This window comes from Neophocaena asiaeorientalis, unplaced genomic scaffold (genome assembly GCF_003031525.2).
Source record: "Neophocaena asiaeorientalis asiaeorientalis breed wild unplaced genomic scaffold, Neophocaena_asiaeorientalis_V1.1 scaffold91, whole genome shotgun sequence".
Lineage (NCBI taxonomy): Eukaryota > Metazoa > Chordata > Mammalia > Artiodactyla > Phocoenidae > Neophocaena > Neophocaena asiaeorientalis.
This window is the reverse complement of record NW_020173198.1, coordinates 1,179,096-1,186,790: the sequence shown is the minus strand read 5'-3', so window position 1 is coordinate 1,186,790 and position 7,695 is coordinate 1,179,096.

Genomic DNA, 7,695 nt, shown 5'->3' with positions numbered 1-7,695 from the left:
GGTCAAGAATTTCCATCTTGGACTATATTAAACTCAAAAGCTTCTACACAGCAAAAAAAAAACAAAAAACAATTAACAAAATTAAAAGACAACCTATAGAATGGGAGAAAAATTTTGCAAACCATATATCAGTAAGTGTTGGTGGGTTTTTTTTGGCTGCACAAGGTCTTAGTTGTGGCACATGGGATCTTTAGTTGTGGCATGTGGACTTCTTATTTGTGGCATGCATGCGGGATCTAGTATCCCAACCAGGGATCAAACCTGGGCCCCCTGCATTGGGAGTGCAGAGTCTTACCCACTAAACCACCAGGGAAGTCCCTCAATAAGGGGTTAATATCCAAAATATGTAAAGAGCTGTCAGCTTAATAACAAACAAACTAAAAGACAAGAACCAAACAAACAGCCACGAAAATAAAGAAAAAAAGGTAACAAAAAAGGAAAAAAACCCAAAAATTCCAATTAAAAAATGGGCAGAAGAACTGAACAGACATTATTCCAAAGAGGACATCAGGACATCAAAATGGCCAACAGGCACATGAAAAGATGCTTAACATCACTAGTCATCAGGGAAATGCAAATCAAAACCACAATGAGCTACCATCTCACACCTGTTAGAAAGTCTATCATGAAGAAGACAAGAGACAACAGGTTCTGGCAAGAATGTGGTGAAAAGTAAACCCCTATACATTGTTCGTGGGAGTGTAAATAAGTCCAACTACTATGGAAAACAATAAAGAGGTTCCTCAAAAAATTAAAAGTAGATCTACCTTACCATCCAGCAATTCCACTTCTGGGTGTGTACCCAAAGGAAATAAATATAGGATTTCAACGAGATATACGCGTTTCCATGTTTATCACAACATTATTCACAATAGCCAAGATATGGAAACAACCCAAGAGCCCATCAATAGATGTAGCACGTATACAGAATGAAATATTACTCAGTTGTGAGAAAGGAGGATATGGACGAACCTTGAGCACATTATGCTAAGTGAGATAAGTCAGACAGAGAAAGACAAGTGCTGTATGATGTCTCTTATATGTGTAATTTAAGAAAGTTAAACCTGTAAAAAACCAGAGAATAAAATGGTCTTTACCAGAGGATGGGGCGGAGGGGATAAGAGTGACAGTGTTTAAAGGTACAAACTTGTAATGAGTAGTAAATAAGTCACAGAGATCTAATGCACAGTATAATGAGTATAGACAATAATATTTTACTATAATTATATAATGTGATAGATATCACTACACTGACAATCAAATTACAATATACAAACGTGCCAAAGTAAGTATACATTAAACTTATACAGTGTTACACATCAAATTTATTGAGTTAAAAAAAAAAAAAGAATCCCCATCCTGGGCTCTGTTTCTCAGGAAACTGACCCAAGGCAGATCCCTTTCTAACACCATTAAAAAAAATAAATTATAACTATATAGCACAGGGAACTATATTCAATATCTTATAATAACTATAACGGAAAAGAATCTGAAAAAAATATATGTATAACGGAATCACTTTGCTGTGCAACTGAAACTAACACAATATTGTAAATCAACTATATTTCAATAAAAAATAAATAAATTATAGGTTAAAGACAAATGTGAAAGAGATCTCTAAACTTACTAAACAAAAATATCTTTCTTTCTTCTAAAGAAAGTCACAAAACAAAACATACATTAAGTGAAAAGTAAAATGTTGATAAATATAAGTACAGCTCTAGTTTTGTTTTTTTTACCATAAGTGTACCCAAATATTGCTCTTGATTACTCACGTGCACTCTCTCACAATGCAGACCACGAATATGTCATGCTTTCACTGATATTTTCATTAGTATCATGATGATTTTAAAATATGTGCCCACATTTTTTGACGTGCCTCCCTTCAAAGGGAGCAGGCTGATTCCCCTTCCCTTGAATGCAGGCTGGTTCTAGTGACTTGCTAGTAGCAACTAGAATGTGACAGGAATGATCTTGTGTGACTTCTGAGGCTAGGGCATAAGAAGTGTCGCTCTGGACACTTGCCCTTGGAACCTAGGTGCCATGTTGTGAGGAAGCCCAGGCGACATAAGAGGCCGTGTGGTAGGTGTTCTGGCTGTGAGCCCCAAGCTCAGCCCTCATCCATAGTCACACATATGAGTGAATGAGCCTTCAGATGATTCCAAGTCCCCCCAACCCCGGCCCCAGCTTTCAAGTCTTATAGTTGACACCCCCAAACATGGTAGAGCAGAGACAAGCCATCCCTACTGATGCCTGACTGAATTCCTGATACACAGAAACCATGAGAGATCATAAATGACTGTTATTGTTTTAAGCCACTAAATTTAGGAAGCAATAGATAAACTAACACAGGGGCCCTGTGAAATATATGGCACAAAAATGAAGAGCAATTGAATTACATAGACTCAGTAATAATTTGCAGAAAGAATCCAGACAGTTCACAGCACAGAGCGAGATAAAAGTGCGTTTAACATTTCAGACTCCTTAGAATTTCTTAAATCTTCAACATTTCATATGCAGTTGAGCTGACTGTCCCATAAACATAGTTTGTTGTCTTAGATATGTGAAAATTGTCATGCAGAAGAAACTTCTGTTTGGCAAACTGAAAAGCCAAGTTGGTGCTCCCATGCAAGGACTTGAGGTGTACGTGCTTCCCAGTAACACTGAATGTGTGTGAGGGCACATGTGGGTCCATCCCTAGGCCCAATTCCCCCTCACTCCACCTACAGCCTACTCATTCCCTTTCTCTCTCACAAAAGAGAGAGAGAATCCATGAATCAAGAGAGAGGGAGGGACTTCCCTGGTGGTCCAGTGGGTAAGACTCCACACTCTCAGTGCAGGGGGCCCGGGTTTGATCCCTGGTTGGGGAACTAGATCCTGCATGCATGCTGCAACTAAGAGTTCCAATGACACAACTAAGAAAAAAAAAAAAAATCCCACAGGCCACAACGAAGATCCCGCGGACTGCAACTAAGACCAGCGCAGGGCTTCCTTGGTGGAGCAGTTGTTAATAATCTGCCTGCCAATGCAGAGGACACGGGTTTGAGCCCTGGTCCGGGCACATCCTACATGCCGCGGAGCAACTAAGCCTCTGCGCCACAACTACTGAGCCTGCGCTCTAGAGTCCCTGAGCTACAACTACTGAGCCCGTGTGCCACAACTACTGAAGTCCGAGCTCATACTCCGCAACAAGAGAAACTGCTACAATGAGAAACCCGCACACTGCAACAAAGAGTAACCCCTGCTCGCCGCAACTAGAGAAAGCCCGCATGCAGCAATGAAGACCCAACACGGCCAAAAGTAAATAAATAAAATAAAATAAAATTTAAAGAAGTTTATGTATTAAAAAAAAAAAGACCTGGGGCAGCCTAAATAAATAAATATTTAAAAAACAAAAAAGAGAGTGAGAAAGGGAGCAGCTAGGCACAACATCCTACAAAGTAAATGCTATGAGAATCATACCTTACAGATGAGAAAACTGTTCAGAGAGTTCAGAGAGGTGAGGTCACACGCTGCCCCACAGCTAGAGGTAAGGCCAGGTCTCCCAACTGAGTCTATGTGTTTCTAGACTTCAGTGGAAAAAAGAATCCCCTGGGATACTCTTACAAATACAGATTCCTGGTCCCCACCCAGACATTCAACTGATCCCAAGGAGCCCGGGCATTTGCATTTTTAGTATGGGGGCCACCGCACCCCATCTCCAAGGGGACTCTGGGTCCTGCTTTGAGGGACACTGAATAACACACACACTTCTGTCTTCTATACAGAACCAACCCTGGTGAGAGAGATACACAAGAGGTCAGGGGACCGTTGTGGATTAAGAGATTCTGGAGCCATAACAGCAGGATTCGTTATCATTGCTGTGTAACAACTTATCCCCAAAACTAGCAGTTTAAAATAACAACGTTTATGATTTCAGTTTCTGTGGGTCAGGGGTCTGGGCTGAGAGGCTCTCACAGGCTGCAATCAAGGTCAGGGCTACGGTCATCTCAAGGGGCAGGAGAATCTGCTTCCAAGTTCACTCACGTGGCTTTGGCAGAATTCAGTTCCCTGAGGATTGTTGGTCTCAGGGCCTCATCCTTCCCTCCCCTGGCTGTTAGCTGGAGGCTGCCCTCAGTTCCTTGCCGTGGTTTTTTTTTTTGGCCCCGTGGCTTGTGGGATCTTAGTTCCCCGGCCAGGGATGGAACCCAGGCCCCAGCAGGGAATTCCCAGTTCCTGACCATGTGGATCTCTCCATGGGGCAGTTCACAACGTGGCGTCTTGCTTTATTAACGAAGCCGAGAAGATCCAGAGAGACGGCTCAGAAGATGGAAATGACAGTCTTTCATAGCCTATCTTGAAAATGACATCCCATCACTTTTACTGATTCTGTTCATTATAGAAGCAAGTCACTAGGTCCAGACTACACCAAGGGGAGGGGAATACTAGGAGGCAGGGATCATTTGGAGCCATGTCAGAAGCTGCCTACTTCAACAACCAAATGTGATGTGTGGACCTGGGTTGGGTTCTGATTTCAATAAACCAACTGTAGAGACATTTATGAGATAAGCCAGGAAATTTGAACATGGACTATGTATCGGATGATACTAAGGAATTACCATTATTTATTTAGATGTGACAAATACCTGTGGTTATGTTTTTTAAAAATTCCTTATATCTTAGATAAAGCCTAAAGAATATTACAAATGAAATGTTATGGACTCCTTTGGTGGCAGAGTGGTTAAGAATCCGCCTGCCAAAAACAAATACTGTATGCTAACACATACGTATGGAATCTAAAAAAAAAAAATAGAAAAGTGGTTCTGTAGAACCTAGGGACAGGACAGGAATAAAGATACAGACGTAGAGAATGGACTTGAGGACACGGGGAGGGGGAGGGGTAAGCTGGGACAAAGTGAGAGAGTGGCATGGACATACATAAACTACCAAATGTAAAATAGCTAGTGGGAAGCAGCCATATAGCACAGGGAGATCAGCTCGGTGCTTTGTGTCCACCTAGAGGGGTGGAATAGAGAGGATGGTAGGGAAGGAGTTGCAAGAGGGAAGAGATATGGGGATATATGTTTATGTATAGCTGATTCACTGTGTTATAAAGCAGAAACTAACACACCATTGTAAAGCGATTATACGCCAATAAAGGTGTTAAAAAAAAAAAGAATCTGCCTGCCAATGCACGGGACACGGGTTCGAGCCCTGGTCCAGGAAGATCCCACATACCGCGGAGCAACTAAGCCCGAATGCCACAACTACTGAGCCCACGTGCCACAACTACTGAAGCCCACGCGCCTAGAGCTTGTGCTCCACAACAAGAGAAGCCACCGCAATGAGAAGCCTGCGCACTGCAACAAAGAGTAACTCCCGCTCGTCACAACTAGAGAAAGCCGGCACGCAGCAACGAAGACCCAAACGGCCAAAAATTAATTAATTAATTAATTTAAAAAAATGAAATGTTATGATGTCTGGGATTTGCTTTAAAATAATATGATGGGGGAGGGGAAGATGGGAGGAATGGAGGTATAGGTGAAACTAGATTTGTCACATGTAACAAATGTTGGAAGTGTGTTATGTTTAGAAGGATGCGAGGGTTCATTATACTTTTCTACTTTTATATGTGTTTGAAATTTTCCATAATAGTTAAAAGAGCAAATTGAAGCTAAAAAATCATACATTGATAGTTGAGGGATTTCCTTGGTGGTCCAGTGGGTAAGACTCCATTCTCCCAACGCAGGGGACCTGGGTTCGATCCCTGGTTGGGGAACTAGATCCCGCATGCATGCCGCACCTAAGGAGTCCGCGTGCCGCAACTAAGACCTGGTTCAGCCTAAGTAAATAAATAAATATTTTAAAAAGGAAAGCTAAAAGAATATACAAATTGTAAAGTTGTTGCAGATTGACTGTATTTTAATGGTTAGAAAAGACAATAACAAGAGAGAAAAAAAACATTCCAGATGGGGAAAGAGAGCCATAAATATGAAAAAAAAAGAAAAGGAAGGAAGGGAGGGAGGGAGGAAGGAAGGGAAGAAGGAAGGAGGGGAAGGGAAGGAGGGAGGAAGGATAGAATCAAGCATGGGAGGCAGCTGACCCCTGACCCTTGCTTAACCAAAGCAAGTGGAATTCAGGTCAATCTAGTGGAAGAGAGAGCTTTGGGCAGCAGAAATCTAAGCCCTCAGGGTTTCCTAATATCTGTGTAGGACTGGCTGGAATTTAGGGCTTGGCCTGCGCCTAGAGGGGTGGTGAAGCTGGGCCCATTTCAGAAAGGGAATGAAGGCAGGAGGCCTAGTAGCAGCTGGTGGAAGTATTACACGAGGATTCAGGTCTCTCCACGGAGCTTTGGAAGAATGCAGTATTGTGCAGGAGGCCACAGACTTACAGATCCTAGATTATGAGGAGACTAAATCTCAAACCCTCATCTCTAAATGAACAAAGGCCTGAGGCTCCCTCATCATTCTGGATTAGGTCAGGAATTTTGCATCATAGCTGCCTAGCATGGGGCATGGCACACCAGAGATGCTTAATACCCATTTATTCCATTTAGTGGTAGTGGTCCTCAACCAAGCAGATGTGCATATCAGAATTTTCCAGAAAGCTTTTAACATCATTTTTTAATAATTGTGTGCAATTGTTTGCCAAGGTAGTGCAGTCATTTGTCTGGTTCAATATTCAAAAGGGCCAAAAAGGTATCTGTTCAGTGAAAGGCTTTCCTCCCACCTCTCTTCCCCAGCCTCCCAGTTCCCCTCCCTGGAGGGAACCATGGATACTTGCTTCTTCTGAATACTTTCAGGACATTTTATGTATATGTCATGAAATATGTAGGTTTGGCGTTTGCCTTTTTAAAACAAACAGTAGCAAACCACACACACTGTTCTGCATCTTGCTTTTTAAATTTCACAGTGTTGCTCATAATCATTCCATACCAGTTGTTTGTTTTTAAACCACAATTATATCTATATATTCTATCTTTATAAGAAAGTGGAGGTCTTCCCCAGTGGAGCAGTGGTTAAGAATCCACCTGGTAATGCAGGAGACACGCCAGAGCCCTGGTCGGGGAAGATGCCACATGCCCCCAAGCAACTAAGCAGGGGAGCCACAACTACTGAGCCTGCGCTCTAGAGCCCGTGAGCCATTACTGAAGCCCAAGTGCCTACAGCCCGTGCTCTGCAAAAAGAGAAACCACCACGATGAGAAGCCTGCGCATCGCAATGATGAGTAGACCCCGCTCGCCACAACTAGAGAAAGCCCGTGCGCAGCAACAAAGACCCAACACAGACAAAATAAGCAAATAAATTTAATTTTAAAAAAGAGAAATTACTGACTGAGACATTGAAATACTAGCCGGTTTCAGTTCTCAGATGCGGGCGTTAATGCACAAGGGCTCCCTTCTCCTTCAACTTTGCTTTAAAAAACTTAAAAAAAGAAAGTGGCAAATAACTGGAATATAAATTTTAAAAATTTCTAGGTAATATTTTGAGTTCATTGCATAAATAAAACCCGTATCTTCTATATCCATTCTAAACTAGAAAACCTGTTGCCGTTACATTCTTCTCCCCGCCCCTTACAGTATAGTGGTTTGTTGTGGTAAATATACATAACACAAAATTTACCATTTGAACAATTTTTAAGTGCAGTTAAGTGGCATTAAGTACATTCACAATGTTATACAATCATCACCACTATCAATCTCCAGAACTTTTTCAA